This window comes from Nelusetta ayraudi, unplaced genomic scaffold, assembly GCF_046127955.1.
Source record: "Nelusetta ayraudi isolate G7.1 ecotype Tasmania unplaced genomic scaffold, CSIRO-AGI_Nayr_v1 ptg000002l, whole genome shotgun sequence".
In the NCBI taxonomy this organism is placed as follows: domain Eukaryota; kingdom Metazoa; phylum Chordata; class Actinopteri; order Tetraodontiformes; family Monacanthidae; genus Nelusetta; species Nelusetta ayraudi.
This window is the reverse complement of record NW_027466052.1, coordinates 8400001-8421291: the sequence shown is the minus strand read 5'-3', so window position 1 is coordinate 8421291 and position 21291 is coordinate 8400001. Positions and strand designations below refer to the sequence as shown.

The following is a 21291-nucleotide window of genomic DNA, read 5'->3' as shown; positions in this document are numbered from 1 at the left end:
GGGTAGATAGATAGACAGATAGATAGATAAATAGATAGATAGATCGGAAGGTTGTCACTCTTTAAAAGCACAATGTTAATACAACACTTTGCATCTCCGCCAGAGTCCCCATGGAAATCGGAGCGATAAGCTGAAGACGACGTGATGGCGCTCTAATTAAATGATCCTATCAGTTCTCCGAGTGTAGCGGCGGTGTAGAGGTGTGAAATGGCACTGCCGGTGGGGGGCGGGGCGGGAGAGGGTGGGGTCCTCGGGGGTAGTGGGGCGCTTGTTGGAAGAGGTGGAATCTGACTGAGCAGCAGCGACATCCCAACAGGCGGCTCCTCCGAGCAGGGAGACACCTGGAGCAGCGCGACGCAGTGATGTCAGGCCGCTCAGAGGAGGAATGTTACCTTGTTACCTGCACTAATTACCACACTGTCCCACCCCAGGCCTGGACGCTGAACCCACACGCTGTAAAACACACACACACACACACACACACACGCACGCACACACAGACGACGTGCACCTCGGTTTGGGGGCTGCCAGATGAGGAGTGAATTAATTTGTGTGAGCCACTTCAACATTAAGAAGGTGTGTTGAAAGGTGTCTGCTCATGTTTCAAATTAAACGCACTGCTGGTCAGCATTAGCACCTCGCCACCCGTCGACAACTGACACTTAGGGGGCTGGGCGAGTGTGTGCGTGTGTGTGTGCGTGCGGGGGGTGGGGGGTGGGGGGGGCAGCAGCCCATCCGCCGTTCACACTGGAATAATTAGAACATGTCAGGAAGAATTAATTTTCTCATTTTTCAAAAGGATACACAGAAATTACCATGTTATTATATGACAGGGTCCCTGGGAGGATTGGATTAAATTTGATTTCTTGCGCAGCCCACACAACAAATTAAAGTCATAAATAAGATGGAAAGAAGCGGGGCACAGAGCATATGTTTATGGCAATGAGTGAAGCCAGGGGACCAGAAACAACTATCTTCATTTCATTTTATTTAAATCAGCCTGACACCGTGTGTCTGAATGACAGCGGTTGCTAATAGGTGGAGATTACAAGCTTCTTGATATTAGCGCAGATCAGACAAAATAAATAAATAAATATTTTTTTTTTAAATGCACCGGAACGTGACGTGTGTGTGTGTGTGTGTGTGTGTGTGTGTGTGTGTGTGTGTGTGTGTGTGTGTGTGTGTGTGTGTGTGTGTGTTCCTGTACAAAACGGCCAGCGATGCTACTAACTGTTCCGTGCCAAGGTGCTTTTCTTTGAAATGTCACGATTGGCGCACACACACGCACACCTTGAGGCCCATCGGCCTGTTTGAACGCTGTACAGAACCGAACATTTCATCCTGCCCAAAGCCAGTCAGACCCCACTGATTTGGGAGTCAGCGCAAAGATAGCTGCATTTAGCTCTGTGTGTGTGTGTGTGTGTGTGTGTGTGTGTGTGTGTGTGTGTGTGTGTGTGTGTGTGTGTGTGTGTGTGTGTGTGTGTGTGTGTGTGTGTGTGACAAATCTTCTTAAAACAAAAACAGGGCATTTCCAAAATGGCTTCATATAAAACTTCCCATTGGTACCGACGATTTAATCATACCTTTAAAAAAAAAATAATATCAGAAAAGGAAAAGATGACTTTGACGCGAGTGGAAATCAAAGGTGTATAAAACCCATCGACGTCGGCCCGATGCAGCTCGGACCGACCCGGCGGCTCAACACTGCACATCCTCCGGCTCGTATTGTTCCGCTTTAGCGGCGGCTCGCCTGGCAGGAGGATTTCCTCGTTGGAAACGGGCCGTCGTTAAGAGTCTAGCGCTCCCCTGGGCACCGCAAACTTTCAATAATTTGCGAATCAATTAACTGGCTGCTCTCGACGTTTCCACGCCCGGTGGGAGTGGGGGGGGTGGGGTGGGGTGGTGATGGGGGGAGGAGGAGGAGGGGTCGCGGTACATTATCGGGGGGGGGGGGACGATTCATGGCGTTTTGGGAGAGAAGTTCATGCTTGAACTCGTTAATTCATTCCACCGGACTTTTAGTTATGCATTAGCTTCCGCAGCTGGGCCAGCGGGATGATTAACGCCTCTATATGGCGTGAAGCGCGCGGAGCCGCCACATTCCACATCAGCGTCTGATTCCCCCCCAAAAAATTAAATAATGGACTTAAGCGTTTAAATAACGGCGCGGATAGCAAAAGAAAGTCGGCGGTCGCGTCCCCTCCCTGATGATTAATCGCGTCGTCGCCCCCCTCCCTGCCCCCCTCCCCCCTCCCCTCTCCACCAACCAAATCAAACCGCCTCACGTGCGCACGCGTGCTAGCGCCAAGCGCCTCCACTAGCAGCCAGTTTCGCGAGCGCCGCAGACGGCGCGGCGCTAATTGAAAGCAGAGCGGAGGAAGATGGATAAAGTTCTCGCTAAGGTAATGGCTCTCCGCGCAATAATTACTTTTCCACAGTCACGCTGGGGCCCCTTCTGACGTAATTGGAGCCGATGAAATTAAAATATTTGCGGAGGCAGCCTCAGTCGAGGCGGCGTTGACCATAATCAGCGCCGGGTCAGCGGACTGAAGAGACCCGTTTGATAATAAAAGATCCAGAAGAACTACTCGCAGCTCGCGCCCGTTCAATTTTTTTTTTTTTGCACTGAAGCTCTGTTTGTTTAATCCCTGACCGGACGGCCCGCCTCCTCCGCCAGATTGGCTACGAGTGGCGCCGACAAAGAGAGCCGCGCGACGCTCCAGCGCGCTCTCAGGTGTTTCCAGATGTGATTATCTGAGCACAATTAAAAGCCTTCAGGTTGAAGGAAGCTCGCTGAGGTTGGATAAACGCTGGCAGAATTTGAGGGACAGAAAACAAATCAGCGCGCCATCGCTTGAGGTTTCGCAGATGCTTTTCTTTGCCTTTTTATTTCTCTTCTTCATTCTGCTCTTTGTTTGAGCCACTAAGTCGGCGATCGGCTTTCAAAGCTGCTTCTTTTTGAACATATTTAGATGAGTCCTGATTGCCTCACGTTAAACAAGAGTCTCGAATTGTCCTGTTATTAGAGGCGGGGACGGTGTGCCATTACCATTATGGACTTGAGGAGTATTATGGGATTCGACAACCTTTAATTCTGCTCTTGAACGACGTGTCGACAGACATTTCTGAACCTTCACAAAGTCACAAACAATCTTACATTTGATTTTAAGTGTGTTTTTTGGCCATTGCAGCAGCTTTTTACCTGCTTCCTACACACTTAATGCTATCAAATACTAATAAAAAGCTCTTGGAAGCCCGATTGGGCCCTGATATTGTAGCTTGCAGTCACAAATACAAAAAACACAACGAACCACAGGCACACATAGAAGGTCTGCAGGTTCTAGTATTAAGAAAGTGTAGCGTTGTGGCCCAGTAGGCGTCTGATTGTGCAGCGTTGTGTGAACAGCCAATTGTCCAGCTCATTTGATGCAGGTGTTCAGCAGGGGTGAGAGGCGGCGGGGGTCCAGGCCACACGCGGAAAAAGACCGGGGGAAGAGGAAGGGGAGGAGGAGGAGAGGGAAAAAAAAAAAGGCGCGCAGCCAAATTGATACTTACAAAAAACTGAGAGACTCGATCCCCGGCTTCCAGCGATCACTGCTCGGTTGGTGTTGAACTCATGAAAGAACCTGAAGTAAGAAAGACACACACAGAAGAAGAAGTTTTTTTAAAAAAAAGAAAAATGCAGCACTTTATCATCTCTGAGAAATAAACAACTGAAGAACGGAAGAAGGAAGACGCGAGTTAGTGTCAACTCTTCAGATGAACCCTGTTGACCTGAAGACACGAGGACCAGGACTCTCAACTGAGCCTCCTCACACCAGCACCAACAGCAACACCGACACCAACAACCATCCACCTTAGACGCCGTTTTGCGTAATTTCTCACTTCCTGTCTGGGAGCTCCGCCCACATCGCCAACACTTCATTTAGCGACCCCTGCTCGGCTCGCCTCAGTGCGACTCTCACCTGTCTGGCGGAGGGGAGTCGGCTGAAGAGTCCCACCTCGCCTCTCCCTGCCCGGCCCCACCTGGTCCCACCTGGTCCCCCCTGGTCTGGCCCCGCCCGGCTCGGTTTGGACGAAAGACGCAGCAAACATCCAATCGTGTTCATTTGATTCCTTCTCACAGTGATTCCTGGATCTCATTACCAGCTGATTTATACAATTAGTCGGCCGCTCCACCGCCAATTAATGGGGCCATGGCCTCTTTTTTCTTTTTTTTTTCTCTTTTCTTTTTTTTCTTTCCCCAGAAGTCACACTTAACTGAGCTGCTACTAATTTGCACTAGCGGCACCTCAGGCCGCCGCCACCGTACGGCATTGTCACTGTCGCCGGAGAGGCTGCAGGGTTGGCGGAGCGATGAGGAGTCGCTGAGAGGCCTCCCTGGTGGTCCGGCCTTGAGGTTGGAGATGACAATGGGGGCCAGGGCGGGGGGGCAAACCCGGCCGACCCGGGCTGAATTGGAGAGCCGTTGAATGAATAGCACCTCCGAGTTAAAGTCTACTTCTGCCTCTCCAGTGACACTAAGCACGTGCACGCACACACACACACACACACACACACACACACACACACACACACACTAGCGCGCACCGTTTAGCACCACGCTCCACTCGGGTTCTGGAAAGCGCACACGTGGAAACACACACACACACAGTTCACTTTTATTAATAGCAATTTAATCTCCGTTTAAATGAATAATCCGCTCTTTGTCGGAGATCTGACTCCATCGGCGCGATTCCCGTTGTGCTAAAATAAACGAGAGCTCTAATGGCTGCAGAGGGGAGACGCTAACAAAGCTTTGAATTTATAATGCGATGGTAATTGCGAACAATGCAGTAAATAATAAATGGGGAGACGTATTTCTTATTCACCGGTTATTGGGCAAAGGAGTGTGTGTGTGTGTGTGGGGGGGGTGGGGGCAACAAAGGAATTTATAATTGCAAATAATGACAGAACCCCGATGATATTCTAATGAAGCCAGTGTGCTAAATCCCTGTGGGCTAATAGGAGTCGGTGTCAAGCAGCCCATTGTAGCGGCGTGTAGCAGCGTTTTTCCTGCTGTGTATCAGACCCACAGGCAGGAAACATAAAACAGGCGCACCCCCCTCCCCTCCCCTCCCTAATTACAGGATCAGGGACTTATTAAATCCAAATGAAGCCGAGCTGGGATTCACGTTACGAGTTTAGCACCTTCTGAAGTGAAGTGAAGGAAGCGTCGAGAAGTGAAGCCGCGTCTCTGTTTGGCTCGAGTGGCGGGGAATCGCCGCTCTGCCAATTGCAATGACAACTCATCCCCCCACCTCCTACAACCCTCCCTCCCTCCCCTCCCTCAGAATGTGACGTGCAAAAAGAGAAAAAAAATATTCCTCCTCGCCGACGATGTTGGGGGTTTGCCTGCGTATAGACGGAATCCAGCCAGATTAACCGAGTTGACATCAAAGTGGAGAGAGAGAGAGAGAGAGAGAGAGAGCTCACAGCCACCTGTGGCATTTCTGTCAAAGAGTGGCCTTTTCCCCCGGCTTCAGCTGCTCACGGTTAGCTTGCCCACACACACACACACACACACACACAGTTAGCTCATACTCGGTGGATCTGCAGCTCGTTTGTATTGTGAGTTTCAGGGGGAAAACAAGCTCCGTAAAACACAGATTATCGGGAAAGCCGGAACGCAGGAGGTTTTCTCGCGCTCAATCACGTACGAGGTCAAACGAAGTGCCTGAGTGACTCAGTGCAGGGAGAGAAGCAACTTTCACTGCTGCAGCCGCCACCAAATCCGCTTCTGACACAAAAATCTGCTGAATCTTAAGAAAAAAAAACACAAAAATGCGCTCATGTTGTGTGTGCGTTGGATGCACTGTATTTCAGTGACAGGGGACCAAATGTTGCATCCTGACTAAACTTAGGTCAATGTTTCAATGCACTTTGTGCCATTTTGCAAAAAAAAAACAAAAAAAAAACAACCTTTTGTTCCTGTTTGTCGACTCGCTGTAAACAGACAAACTGTCAACCTCCGTATCTGGCTGGCGTACGCACGCGCTGGTCTGAACCTTCACTCCAATTTCCAGCTCAGAATTCATGCGAGGCTTAAGAGCGGCGGCGGGCAGGGCTCTTCTTTTCCAATGGCCCATTCCACAAATCCTCACCCCACCGCGTTAAAGTCTGAAAATTCCGCCGAGTTTGTCGTTTCTGACAATGGAGGTCATCTACGCCATCAGCAGGCAGCCGCCTACCTGGCCGCGCTGTGGTTATCTCTGCAGCAGCAGCAGCAAGGGCCGGCCACTCTCTGAGTGTGTGTGTGTGTGTGTGTGTGTGTGTGTGTGTGTGTGTGTGTGTGTGTGTGTGTGTGTGTGTGTTGGGATGGGATAGGTCGGGGTGAGGGGTGCACGCTCTGCATGCAGGGGGACCGAGCATTGTACCCATAGAAATGCCAGGATACAGTAATTGAACACACGCGATTGTCTGTTTAACATCCGGCCCCGTGAAGTGGCTCCTCTCGGCAGCACCGTCATGTGTGTAATATGAAACGACAGCTTCCATGCAGTGACTAATCACCTTAACCGGCCAGAGAGTGAGAGCGAGAGTGAGAGCGAGAGAGAGAGCGAGAGAGAGAGCGAGAGAGAGAGAGAGAGAGAGAGAGAGAGAGAGAGAGAGACCCGCGAGCCAGCGTGCCGTTGCAGGTAGGCTGCGAAGTCAGCCGCGACGGCCGCGACGTTATTTGTTTTTCAAGGCTTCGGTATTCATAGAGACGCTCCCGCCCCACCCCCGACCCTCCGGCCCCGCCCCCTCCCGGCTCGCGAGAGTTGCAAAAAGTACCTAAAAGTCTTGGCTGGCCGGGTGTCGTCGGACAGACGAGCTCTATTTCGACGAGAGATCCAGCGTGTCATTGAGTTATGCGGTGCTGGAAACAGGTCAGTCACGTGCAGCCGTTTCACACTGTGTTCACTGCCACACACAGCCGCACAAATCTCTCTCTCCCTCTCTCTCTCTCTCTCTCTCTCTCTCTCTCTCTCTCTCTCTCTCTCCTCCTTCCCTCTTTTCCATCTCCTTCCCTCTCTGCCGTCTCGGCCGCATTCTGGGGGGGGGGGGCAGGACTATTGCAAAAAAATGTTGTGAGCTGACACGTTGGGGAGGTTTTGATGAGGGTGAGGGGGGGGGGCTGGAGCGTCTCTCCTGTGGAGACAGTGAGCTGTGGTCATGAAGTGACACATATGCACCAGCGCTGCCCGAAGAAAGCACTGCCTGTCAATTCCTCTGCGTGAAATAACAAGAATAAAAGTCTATTTACTGAGCAGCCGGGTGGGGGTCGGGGGGGTGGAGCAGGGCGGAGGGGGGCAGCTGGCAAATAGAATGTCCTGGTCCTCCTCAGCGGACCACAGTCCGTCCCCCTCTGCTTCTTATAGGACAGGCAGCATCTTCTTCTTTTAAATCAGATCTTCATGTATTTCTCAATCTGAATTGACTTCAGTGGCAAAAAAGCAGAACAAAGATGTTGGACCTTTTTTTTCTCCGCAGCATCCCAGGCACACAAGCGGATTTTCTGTTTGAGTTTTCACTCTTTCTTCCCTTTATGTTCGGCTCTGTGTGGGGTTTTGTGAATCCACGAGTGTGTGTGTGTGTGTGTGTGTGTGTGTGTGTGTGTGTGTGTGTGTGTGTGTGATGGGGTGGTGGGGGGGTTTTGCAGGGCTATGAAAACAAGTCTCTCGCGCTCTCTCCCAGGTAATGTGTTTATTTTCCCCCCCGACCCATCTTCTAGTTTACTGCGCGCTGGCGTTTCTCCCCTCTTATCGCCTGGCCCTCACGGGGCACTTTAGCCCCTCAAATCCTGTTCACCACATACTGGTTTTAGAATCTGTGAAATGAGTGCTCGAGAAGCGTGGCCACAATGTCTGCTTGTGTCGCTGCCGGACTCAAATGGGCTTGGTGCTTTTTTTTTTTCTTTTTTTTTTTTTGTCCTGGGAGATGCATAAATGGAAGTTTTTAACACCTCAAAAGGAGGCTGGTCCTTTGTGGAGACACGCTAGAGAAGCCTGCCAGTCTCCCGAGGAGGCAGACACACTGAGTGCTGCAGGACAAAGAGCCAGAGGAGCAGAACCAGCAGGGGCATCACTCCGCTTCGGGCACCAGGCGTGCATGCACGCACGCACACACACACACACACACACACACACACACACACACACACATAGGCGCACGTACACGTAGCTCTCCCCATGAGCTGTGTGAGCACGCTGACGCGAAAGCCACATCGACAACAAAACACCTCTAAATACAATATGTCAACGGTGTCTCGATGGAAACATTGTGCTTCTGTCCTGGAAAATCGTAGATCAAGAGCAAATTATTATTATTATTATTATTATTATTATTATTATTATTATTATTATTATTATTATCATTATTATTATTATTATTATTTTCCAATCTCAAACAGCAGCACTGCAGCTTTATTGCAGAGGTCAAAGCCATCCCAATCCAAGCACCATATCGGCAGCGCCAGTTAAAACATACAGTAGCTGAGTATAAGTAGATTCATATGTGATTGTACAAACATGCTCAATAAGAGGGGAAGAAGAAGAAGGGGAAAAAAGGCAAATACAGCCGGAGCAAAAAGACGTGCTGTTTCCTTCTTATTGATTTCAGCTCCACTGTTTGAAAATAATTTCCTCATTTCCATCCCAATTTCTCCATTGAAATTCTTTTTCTTTTTTTCACTCTCAAACACAGCCCAACAGCTGGCATTTACAATCAGTCTTTATGCTGTTTAGATTCCTACAATAAGCATTTAGATGCAAATATCTGCACCGGGAACAAAAGAGTTGCAACTTTTGTCAGATGCAACATAATCAACCTGCAATTGTCTCCTGGCTCCGAGTGTGTTTTCAGTGACGGGGCCCGAGCGCCACGCATCTGTATTCAAATGATGCCCCATTTCAAGGCGCGCTTTGGTGCGGATATTTTCCAACAGTAGCGCGCTGAAAATCAATCACATGGTGAATTAAACCAGAAGGGAAACAACTGATCCATAAATGATCAGGTTTCATCGAGGCATTGGTGTGTCCGCAAATTATCCCGCGTGTTCCTCGTGTAGGGAAGGAGCGACCGGCTAGCAGCGGCTGTTTCCTCGACTTGAACTCCCATCTCACCAGTCGAGCAGAATACATATATAAATATATTTATAAATATATATATATATATATGTATATATATATATATATATATATATATATATATATATATATATATGTGTATATATATATATGTATAGAGAGAGAGAGAGAGATATGTGTGTGTGTATATATATATATATATATATATATATATGCATATATATTGATATATACGTATGTATGAATGTATATGTACATACATATATACATATATGTGTGAGTACATACATATATACATATGTATATATATGTATATATATATACATATATATATATGTGTGTGTGTATATCTACATATATATATACATATACATACATAATCCATTTCAAGAGAAGAAACAGAATGTAGTTTCTCTGTTTCAGATGTACAACATGGACATAGAAGGATTGAAATCCAGACACAGTGCAGGACTTTAGGGTCTCATCACTGGGAAACAACACGGAGCCTGTTGTGTTGCACAAGCGACCTTAGTGGTTATTTGTGACTTTACTGGCCTCCCTGCAGTCGTTTCGACAATTAACATTATAACCTCTGGCGTTTCTTTTTTTTTCCGTTTTTTTTTTTTTTTTTCCTAACAAGCCCTCTTATTATTTACAGTTACACCGGCCGTTTGTCCGTCTTGAAAAGCCCCACAATTAATAGCAGCGATCGCAAATGCAAATGAATCCATTTAGTGGGAGGGAAAATGATCAGTCGGAGAATATTTCTGCCGTCTTAATCTTCTTAAGAGGGAAATGATTTAAAAGGAGGACACAAATCTCCTGTGACATGACAGCAACTGTTGGCCACTTTTCCCCCAGCCGTCCAGGTCTCTCTCTCTCTCTCTCTCTCTCTCTCTCTCTCTCTCTCTCTCTCTTTCTCTTTCTCTTTCTCTCTCTCTCTCTCTCTCTCTCATTTCAGTCACCCCTCCTCCCCCCCACCCAATATCCCTCCCATCCTAATTTACCTCTCCCTCCCTTTTGCTGGCCAGAAGGGGCAGGAGTGAGTGTGGGACTGGGGGCCGAGAACGTGAGCGCGGCGGCTTCCGCCGGCCTCCAGGAAACAAATGTAGTGTTTGAGCCACTGATCACCACTATAATCGAGTTTAACACTCCTTCTCTGGATTAGAGAAGAAGAAGCCTCTGAAATGAAAAGTCAAATTACCTCTGCGGCCGGGCAATAAATAAGTCAAACAAGGTAAGGCTCTCCTGCCAGCATTTGTTAGTGGCAAATTTAATTAGCTGGAAAACAAGAGGCTCTTCCGCTGGGCGGCGGGTCGAACAAACGCAGCGCTGAAGTCTGGATGTGCAGCATAAGAGCAGAGAAATAAATCCTTTGTCTCCTCATTTGGGGAAATTTTTTACTGATCACCTTAGCGCTAAACGCACTCAACGTTTTTCCTCTCTCTGCCGTTGTGAAATTTTCCCGACGCTTCCATAAAGTCAGCAAAACGATTAAGCTCCATTCAAATTTTTTGCACCCGAGCAGCCTTCCCCCAGCCGTTAGCTAGTCTCTCTAACGGGTAACTTTTTCCAGCCATGTGAAGTATCCCGTAGCCCAACTGCACGACTTGAAGCACACCTGGGACGAACCAAAAAAGAAAAAAAAAATACGCACATAAAGCAGGACTGCAGACTGAAGGTGAAGGAGCAGCGAACAAGGGGGAAGCGGGAGACAACGGCGCTCTACACCCAGCTCGCTACAATGTGGCCTTTGTGACATAATGCACTCTGGACGGCGGATCGCGGAAAAATAATCCCAAATTCGCCGGCTCGCCAATCCAGTAATAACAACTGACATCACGCGCCGCACCATATATCCCCACGTTTCTGGGCACATTCTCCGTTCGGCCGAGAGCGGAGGGGGGCAAGAAAAACATCGTCAAGCGGTTATTATATTGCCACGACGTCCTGGGAGCCCATTACGGCATGGCAGAGAGCGACGGTAAAAAACCGAGGAGCCGGTGCGGCCGCGAGGCTGCCGTGGGAGGAGGGCTGGGGAGCGTTGGGAGCCGAGCAGCGGAGCCCAGAGAGTCGACAGCTTTAGCTGCTGCAGAAAGACCGGCGAGTTTAAACAAACACTTTGCACCTTCGGATTTAGGCGCCTTTCAATTCTGGTGGTCATTGCGCCTTAATTTTACCCCTGCAGTCTTTAGCTGGCTTCCGTTTAGCGGCACCGCTGTATTTGTTTTTTTTTTTTATATATATTTATTTTCTTGCGAGGTGTTGCTTTAAAAAATAAAGAGTAATAATAAAGAACAGAGGAGCAGGAGGAAGGAGTCGTCTGCCCTGACAATGGTAGCGAGAGGTTGGTGTCGACTGCGCTGAAAGCACCGCTGGTCGGTCACATGAAAGATTGCTCTGTGTGTGTTGGCGTGCGTGCATGCGCGAGTGTGTGTGTTTTTCACGTCGCACAACACATGCTTCTCATTATACTACAAGAAAAACTGACATTGCTCCAAGCAAAAGAGAGGCCACTGGCGCTGCACCGCGGCCCAGTTTTTCAAGTGTATCTTACATTACGTCTGAGTATTCATTTGAAGCTGACGACGCTTTGAACATCCCATCGGGGGCAAAATGAAACTGTCAATATAGATTGAATTGCGTGTCCAAACATATAAGTGCGACATGGTAAGCGCGACGTGCGCGATAAAAGGGAAAGAAAAAAAAAAAAAAAAAACACTTTCAAGGACTTGGAATGAATGAGGCCCGAAGAAATTCGAGAAAAACCAGCAGGCTTGTTCTCGCCACCTTTAGAAATGTGAGTTAAATTGTTAGAAAATAAATAAGTAAATGCGCCACCAAAAAAATAGAAAGAGAGAGAAACAGATTGCGCGGCCGCACCGTTCAAACTTTACCTCGGCCAGAAGAATATTTTAGAGGCCAGTCGTGGGCGAGCGAGAGCGCGAGCGCTTGTATACGTTCATATATTTCAGCGGGTGCACGGCGGCGCTCCCTTGCGCCCCTCCCCCACCCTAAAATGTGGGTTAGGGACGGCGGCGGCCAAACAGTGAAATGTTGAAATTGGAAAAAATATTAGCCGTCTTTCTCTCGAATAGCCGGGGAGATAAGCAGCCCTTTAGCAATGAAGCCAGTGGAGTTTAAGCTTATTATGAATACCTCTCGGAGCGCAGAGGCATGTACTGTAGAAATCAAAGGGAGTAATAGGCAGGTAAGCCTGTGTCATTTTAAGGGGGAAGTCAGTTGTGAAATTGTAAAAAAAAAAAAAAAAAAAAAAAAAAAAGAAAGAGAAAAAGAAATGGCAGGAGGCCCCTTCTGACAATCTCCTGCTCTCAGGACGCTACCATGAATGGTCGCTAATGGCGCTGGCTATCACACATGTATTTAAAGAAACGGAAGAATGAAGAAAGTGGTGCTAATCTCTGCTTCGATTAAAATTCACACCATCACCTTAAGTCAAAAGGACACACACACACACACACGCACACACACACACACACACACACACACACACACACACACACACACACACACACACACACGCACACACACGCACACACAGACGCAGGAGAGCCATATAAAAATCCCCATGCTCGCCTTTATTTACTGATATCTGCGGTTTAATAGCAGCTCATCAAATCCTTCTATTTAAGGGCACAACAAGCTGTGTGCGGTCATGGACATAATTTGCAAATTTTTCTCTTTTTTTCTTTTTTTTTTTCCTTTTTTTTTTGCCCAGTAGTTTAAGTTTTTAATTTCTCTCTCTCAGATCTCCAATAAAGATGATATTTGAGCAGCGGCGCAGAGGCAGCAGGCCCGACTGCCAGGGCCTCTGTGTATACGCCTGAGGCAAACGCACACACACACACGAGCCACACACAGACTGATACATACCGTGCTGTTTCTCCTCCATGTTTCCACATCATCTGCGGGTCTGAGCCTAATCACAGTCACTTCCCCTTTAATCACAGCGCTCTAATTAGGCCCTAATAAACCATTTTGCCCTCCTCCTCTGTGCACCGCGGTGTCACTCGCACATCAAACCCAGAAACGCTACGTTGAGGGGCAGCGGAGCTCAAAAAGGGAACTCCCCCCCCCCCCCCCCCCCCGCCCCCGGCAGCAACACTGCGAGGCACACACCCTCTTACACTAATTGAAATTATCGAAAGCTCTGCTTACATGTGACACTTGGCCACGTATGGCCTGCGGCACGGCAGCAGTCAAAGGCATGACGGCTGTGCCAGCGCTCAGGGTCTTCTGGGTTCTCTGATGTATGGTAATTGTTTAAACCTGAGTGGATATGGCACGGGGCCTCGCGCCGTCTGTTCTGCCAAGCGAGAGAGAGAAAGAGAGGAGGGAAGGAGAAAAAAAAAACTGCTCTTGCTAGCACTTTTCTCCTCTGTTTCTTCTATTCTAATTCAGTCCAGCACCGAGCTTCAAGGAAAGCCTCAATGATTCCATGTTCATCTTGGAGAACCAGCGCTGGGCATGATGATCACTGACCACAAGTTGATAATGATGACTGTTTAATTAGAAGCCTTTCTTTGGCCTGGCCGCAGCCCAAGCTCCTCCACCCTGCAGATGGTAACCAATAAATTTAGCCTCGCCGAGGATGAGGACGCACATTGTACCTTCCCAGTTTACCCTCAACCCCACCCCTAACCAAGGACATAAAGCCTTTCTCCCCGCTCCACGCACGCACAAAATAGTCCCACACCAAACCTCGGCTTAATGCTACGCTTTAATAGTCGTCCAGCCGTGTGCTCTGCACCAACTGGGAACCCCAACAGGAGCGAATGTAGTGAAAGTGGCGGAAAATAATGGCCAAAGATCCACAACATGTGTATTTGGATTCATTTAGAATTGTCCAATTTGGTTTCATTTACCTAAACAGATGCATCATCCAAATGACTTAAATAATGCCTTGTGTGCTCTGTACAGGTCCCCAAGCACTATTGCAATGCAAAGGAAGGACACGATGAATCAGAAAGAGAACTTGCCACAAGTGAACGTACACTCTGTCTTTCTTTCTTTCTGTCTTTCTGTCTTTTTTAAACACGTGGTCCGGGCTAATTAATAGCTGTCGAGGGCAATTTTCGGCGGCGTAAATCAGCCTCCCCGGGGTAACGCTGAGGTCTGGGTGAGCGCTGCCGGGTTATGGACGGGGGGGAATAACAGACTGCGTCGGGCCGAGAGCGAGCGCCGCGCGCATGGCTGACAGTAAAAAGTCAACTGTGATGGTGCGGTTGTGTAAAGCCGTGACAGTCTGCGACACTGAGGCCATATGCTCCCCAACCGCCAGAGCCACCTCCCTGCCGCCCAGTATGAATATAACTCTGTAAACAGCCTTCAATAATGAACATGAATCACGGCCGCAAATTAGTTGCACATGAGCGGAATACGCAGGACGGCCGTCTTTTTTTGTTGGTTTTTTTCTGTTGTTGTGTTGTGTTGTTTTTTTTTCCTGGCCGTCGGTGCGCAACATGTATTTGATTCTTCCTTCATTTCACAGGTCATCGTGTCTCAGGATAGGGTGGAGGAGGGGAGGGGGTTACTATTTTTGAACAGGACGACCCGGGTCCAGTCAACCTCCGGTCTTCTTCCCCCCGCTGACTGTGGGACACGCCCACCTGCTGTCAATCAGCCGAGCGAGCGGCGAGTCTCCTCCCTGAGGTTTCTACACCAGTGCCGCTTGGCAGAAACAACAGTGTGCGGTGCGTGTGTGTATAGTGGGAGGGCGGCGTGTGCCAGAGTTGCTATCCCCTTAGATTGTCGAGAGGCTCATGGGAAATTTGCTCGGCGGGCCAAACCGCAGGCTCTCTCTATCATTTCAAGTAGATTTCTCTTTTTTTAACCCCATTCAAAAATGTGATTATCGCAGAGGGTTTTTTTTTTTTGTTGTTCTTGTTGTTGTTTCTTTTCTTTTTTTTTCCTCTTTCGACTCGGGCTTTCCTCGCTGGAGCCGCGCTGGCCTTTTATATGTTGAGCTGAGTGAGTCGGGGCTTTCATAAAGCAGGCAAAAATGTTTCCATGCCGCTTTTCTCTCTCTCTCGCTCTCTCTCTCTCTCTCTCTCTCTCTCCCTGTCTCCCTCTCTCTCCCTCTCTCTCTCTCTCAGGGGCAAACGTTAATTCACGGATCTCTCAGCCGATGTACGTTAATTAAAGTTAGGTTTCTGCTGGAGATTCATACTTTCCACGTCCCGCTCGCCCTGTTTATTTCTGGTAAAAAAAAAACTGTCGCGCGAACTGGGCACGATGATGGACAGAGTTCCATCAGTTATTCCACGGCGCGCTGGCAACGGGTGGCAGCGTAGAAACTATGTAATTTACATAAAATGAAAGTGGGGGGAAAAAGTTGCTGCTACCACTGAACACACACACACACACCACACCACAGCAGCAGCAGCAGCAGCATTAGTGATAGGGACAGACTTTTGTCTTTGAGCAGCTCTTTCGGGAATGAGAAATAAGCAGGTCAGGGGGAAAAGAAGAAGAAGAGGGAGAGAAAAAAGATCAGTGCAGTCGAGTCTCCTTTTTTTGAGTGTGAAAGAAAGAGGATAACAAAGACCGACAGACAGAGAGAGAAAGACGCAGAGAGAGGGAGAAAAGTTGCGGCCGGGCCTGGTGAAGACATTTTCTCATAACGCATATTAGGGGCAAAGTCCTGAAACACGTCCAAGGATTTATTCAGAGAGGAAACAAAAGACCTGGGCAAGACCAAGCCATTTGGTTAACTTCATCAAGAGCACAGCCACAAGACCCTTTCCACTGCCCCAACCCCCCCACCCCACCCCACACCCCCGTCCTCCACCACCACCACCACCACCACCTCCCGCCCACCTCTTTGTCACTTTGATTTACCGTTGGCACCGCGCGTTAGCATTTTCCGAGGGAAAAACTGTTGGGAATCTGATTTTCTGGCACGCTGCGCTCGCCCTCCCTCTCTTTCTCTCTCTCTCTCTCTCTCTCTCTTTCTCTCTCTCTCTCTCTCTCTCTCTCTCGCCGCGACTCCGTCGCCTGTTTAAGATGTTACAATCGCCGCTCCATGATGCAAGCGCGGCGCAGCCGAAGCGTGCGCGCCGACTGGAACTCGGAAATTTGGGCCGATCAGAAGACGGAGTTGGTTTTTTCTGTTCTGAAGCCATGTCTATAAATATTGCAGTGGAGGTGCTTTGCCAAACTCTAACTGGACGCCGCACTACGGCCAAAGTTACCTCTGTGGTACATGTCGTGCTTTTAAAGAACAGGAGGTGCTCGCAGTCTGATCGCGAACAGCTCCCAGCATCCTCCAGGCTGCGACAGCGGAGGAATCACGTCGCTTCAATCTCACCGTGGTGTCTCACTCTCGGTGTCGCATCACTCCAGGCTGCCTCAGCTTTCGCCAGCTGTGTTTCAATTCTTCCTTTTTTTTTTTCTTTTTTTTTTCACGCATGGGAAGTGTGAGACAACGAGAGACCAACCTGATTGGCTACCGTGTATTCCCCCCGCCCCAAAGTTCAAATTCAAGCGCCGCCCACTGGACGTCTCCAAACGCGCTCTCGCCTTTTCGCAGCCGGCGGCGTCCTGTCCCGTCCGTGCCGTCATGGCAGCGCCTCTCCCGCAGGCTGAGGCTGAGGCCGAGGCCGAGGTCTTCCTATAAACATTATTTCACATGAGGAGTCGGTGTCACAGCTGTCCATCCGGGCTCGAGTGATATTTTCATAGAGCCCTTTAATTCTTCCTTTCAAGGCAGTGGGGGCCGCCCCCTGAGACGTGATCCAGGCACAATGGGAGGGGAGGCGGCGGGTGGGGGGGAGGGGGGCAGCAGGGCATCACAAGGGAAGAGGCTTGTTGCAACGCTTTCTTTTTGTGTGTGTGTGTGTGTGTGTGTGTGTGTGTGTGTGTGCGAGCAGTGTAAAAGCCCCCACATTACACTAATCTCTTCTCCCTTGTTCGCTCACAAGACACAATCCCAGGTCTTCAGAGCTTCTTCCTGCGGCTGCCAGGAGAGAAACCACTCGGGGCACCAGATCACAGCTTCTGCTCTCTGTGTTTTCTCTCTCTTTCGTTCTCCCCCCCTCATTCTTTTCTGAAAATAAAATCCTCACATTCTGCAGCAAGGTCACCTATTAATACATCCACGCGCGGCGGCTATACAGCAGAGCGCTCGTTTGCCCGCGTGTCTTTTTCTCCCCCTCTCTCCGCCACCCACCCCCCCTTTTTTTTGGTCTCAGGATTCACCCCAATGTAAAGCGCGACTGCAGTTAGCGGCGGCCTCCGAGTATTTTCCGTATAGGCACGACTCGGCCTAGCCATTGCTTACAAAATGGTTGCCGCGAAAAAAAAAAAGAGAAAAAAACGCAGAGGGAAAAAAAAAAAAAAAAAAAATGGCTTTGCGTTCCGCTCTCAAAACGGCTGCAAGGAGAAACACGGGCCGACACGACTGTTTGTTCAAAATTCAATTTCAACCACCTGCACACTTTTCACACAAGCTGACACTTCTCACCGCCGGTCCATATGCTCTGTGTGTGTATGTGTGTGTGTGTGTGTGTGTGTGTGTGTGTGTGTGTGTGTGTGTGCGCGCACGCACGCGTTAACACGCACACCCCCTCTGAACTGAAATCCACCACATTTTAATTACTGCCCGGCTGCACTGTGCGTCTCTTTGATATGGAAATTCAGGCATCTTCACATAAGCCACAGTACAAATCTTCATCGGATTCATAAAAAACAATGAGCGCGGCTAATTCCTCCACCTGATTACAGTGCGGGGACCTGTGAGGGGAAACACAAGCGGCCACCGAGGCACTTCCAATTAATTCTACATATTAATGTGTGGTTTTAAAAGAAAGGAGGGGGGTGCGGGGGAGAGACAAATCAGCCGAGGCCACCTTCCACAGGCCAGACTGTTGTATTTTTGAAGTCAAAGTTAATTATGCACAACTATGCTATGGACCAAAAGAAAATGACCAATTATTTTTTGGAGAAGCACAGTCAGTGGGAGAGTGAATGATACGGATCAAATGAGCCACTTAGGTGACTTGTGCAATTAGACGCGCGCATTTGGATCTCCCCCTCTGGTTCTTCAGTGTCAGCAGTACTGTTCACTCCGGGTTAGGAAGAACAAACCCTTCCCTGAGCCCGATGTGGGTGTTCAGTGAGTGCCGGCACCAACAGGTGTGATTTGTGTCTGGCTTCAGAAATATTCCAAAAATGCCATCTTTGACACTGGACGACTCTCTGCTTAAGGAAAACAGCATCTTCAAAACACGCATTCAGCTTCTTTTTTTTTTCACCTTAAAAATAGAAGCCGGAAATTTTTCAGAATGTAAAAGTCCCCTCCCCCGGACTTTTATTTATTTCATTTTTTTTTAAAGAGCCTCCACGTGAGATCGCGGAGGCTGCACACTGCCTCCGACCAAAGCCGTGGCGCTGAGGAACGTCTCCCCAGCTGAGAGGAGTGAAGCAGCCTCGTCCACGGTGGTTCTCCACTCTCTGCTCCGACTGACTGACTCACTGACTGACTGACGGACGGACGGAGTGAGTTGGCCTCTGATTTCATCAGCGGCTCCTTCTCAAAGACAAGTGACAATAGCGCCGACTGGGAAGAGCCACACTTTGCCGCCGTGAACACGCATCTCTACTTCACCCAGGCATCTTCAGCGCGCCTGCTTCTCCACATGGCACCGAGCCCGCCGTCCAAACACTCCTTCTCCCACCCTACAAGCGCTCTTCCTCCTCTCCCTCCTCCTCCTCCTTCTCCTCCTCCCCCTCCCTTCATTAGACACAGCACTCTGCGAAGCCTACTCAACGCATCCTGCACGATGGGGAATTTTTTTTTTCTTCTTAACAAACACGATCACAGGAAGCGGCGCAGTCGCAAACTTGCTGCAGACAAACACAAGACACTCCCCGCACACACACACACACACACACACACCGTCACCACCACCACCCCACCCCCCAAACACCACCCGCTCGGGCCACGTCGCCATCGCTTTTGATCATTGTTGCGATGCGCCGCGGCAAATTAGATAACACTTAAACAGACAGATGTCACAACATCTGCCAGCCGGCCCGCCTCCACCTTTACCGGGCCTGCTGTTGTTTACCTCCTCTCGTCACCTTCATTATCGGGCCTCCGCCGCTACTACGCTCTCCTCGCCGCCGCTGCCTGCCTGGCGAGAGAGCGGCGCCCCTGGAGCCCCCCCCCCTTCTGAATCCCCTCTGGAGCCCCCCTCGGCCCGGCACGAACGAGGGCCGACAAGAGAGACACATCTGGGCTTCTGCAGCTGAAGCGTCGCCTGCTTTTAAAGACTGCGGCAACAGCAACGCCGAGCCGCTCCGTGTTGAAAAAGGTTGGCCGGGACCCGCCCGCCAGAGGAAATGTATCATTTATGCATGAACAGCCTGCTAAGCCGTACAAGGACAGACACACACACACACACACACACACACACACACACACGCACACACACACACACACAGTTAAAACAGTTAAAATGATGTGACGCAGTGTTATTACACTAATCAGAATTGTTCTTTTTTTTTTTTACATGCTATTTGTATTGCAGTTGCACAACACTGGCGATACTGTTGTGACAGTGAATGAGGTTTGTCGTGTGGTTAAATTCTCTTTAATTTGTTAAAGAAATGTGTGTGTGCAAGCGGGCGTGTGTGTGTGTGTGTGTGTGTGTGTGTGTGTGTGTGTCAGGGAGATAACAAGGCCGCCAAAACCTTCACAAACCAGCGCTCGGATTTGGAGGTGAGGAGAAAGACAATATTTGATTCGAGCAGGAGGAAAAAAAACGCAGGGTGTTGTGGAGGGGGTTGGGGGGGTCACATCTGTGAGCTCCTCCACGCTGATGAAAGAGCTCCAGCGTGTCTTTTCTCCTCGGAGTCGAGACGCTCCTCTAAAAACATTTCCTGCTCAACAACAACCTGCTGCGGCTTTTCAAGTGATCGCGTCCGTCCGTCCGTCCGTCCGTCCGTCCATCCGTCCTCCGGCGTACGATGCCGCCCTCCCCGAAATGTCATCGATCATCAGCGTGTGATCCACAGAGCCGAGCGGCGAGGCAACACAGCGCCGATCTGTTTGCTCTCCTCCTTCTCTCCTCACCCCCCCACCTCCCATCCTCCTCTCCTGCCTGTTCTTTGATCCCACTAATTGCTGGCACAAGACTTTAAATTCTACTTTAGGATGACGAAGACTGTTGAAACCAGAGCCACACGTAAATTTAGCTTGTGGCAATCTAAACATTTATTTTTTTTTACATTATTATTTTACCACTGCTTAGTTTTACAGCATTTCTTCCCCTTTTGAATTGGATGGAAACATCCCCCCCTGTAATATTTCTCAATAATTAATAATCTCGGCAACAAAGTCGCTCTTGCAACACGGGAGACATTGGACTCGGACAGAGTGCAGGATATGTTTAGACAGGCCAGGTGGTTTCCTCCTTTCATGCCAAAATAAAAGTCCTGGAAGCTTTGAACTAACTGGCACACCAGCGTCAGCGAGTCTGTATCTTAAAGCCGAGTGTAGGTGAAAAATGGTGCCTTTCACACTCACGGGGAAAAAGCTCGAAGCACCTTTTGAAAATTAAAAATTAAAAAAAAAAGTGGGCAAAACCAGCGAGCAATATATATATATATATATATACATATATATATATGGACACACACACACACACAGACACACACACACACACACGCACATAATTTCCCGGTAGCTCTAACTTGCAAACGCAAATTGACAAAACAGAAATTATTAGGAGTGATCCCACTTCTGAAAATGTTTCACCCTCCGACGCTGCTGTATTTATCCGGTCGTTATACGCAATAAAGTTCGCGCGGCGCGACTTGCATAAACGCAGCTGGGGATTATTTAGACTGCCGGTCGCCTTTTTTTTTTCTTTTTCTTCTTCTTCTTCTTTTCATCTGTGTGCGTAAAATAGGTGAGAGATATCAAATAAGAGCCAAGTGCGGCGCCCCTTCACTCTGTCCTTCCCTCCCTGTGCGTGCGTGTGTGTGTGTGTGTGTGTGTGTGTGTGTGTGTGTGTGTGTGTGTGTGTGTGTGTGTGTGTGTGTGTGTGTGTGTGTCAGAGTGAGAGAGACACGCAGAGCTCTGCACAAGTCGCCACAGACAAACTCCTGTCGAGACACAAGCCCACAGTGTCCCTGTATAGCAATCAGGACAATGTGC

At 49.1% G+C, this 21291-nt stretch overlaps 1 protein-coding gene across 3 annotated transcripts in view; it reads right to left on the bottom strand.

Moving 5' to 3' along the window:
• The window catches only part of sox6 (SRY-box transcription factor 6), a 127992-nt gene that overhangs the window by 104183 nt on the left and 2518 nt on the right, over positions 1–21291 (bottom strand). For all 3 annotated transcript variants that reach the window (XM_076021837.1, XM_076021845.1, XM_076021854.1), the window contains exon 2: positions 3556–3626. The gene's annotated coding sequence lies outside the window, so the exon portion shown is untranslated. The remainder of the gene's footprint in view (positions 1–3555; positions 3627–21291) is intronic.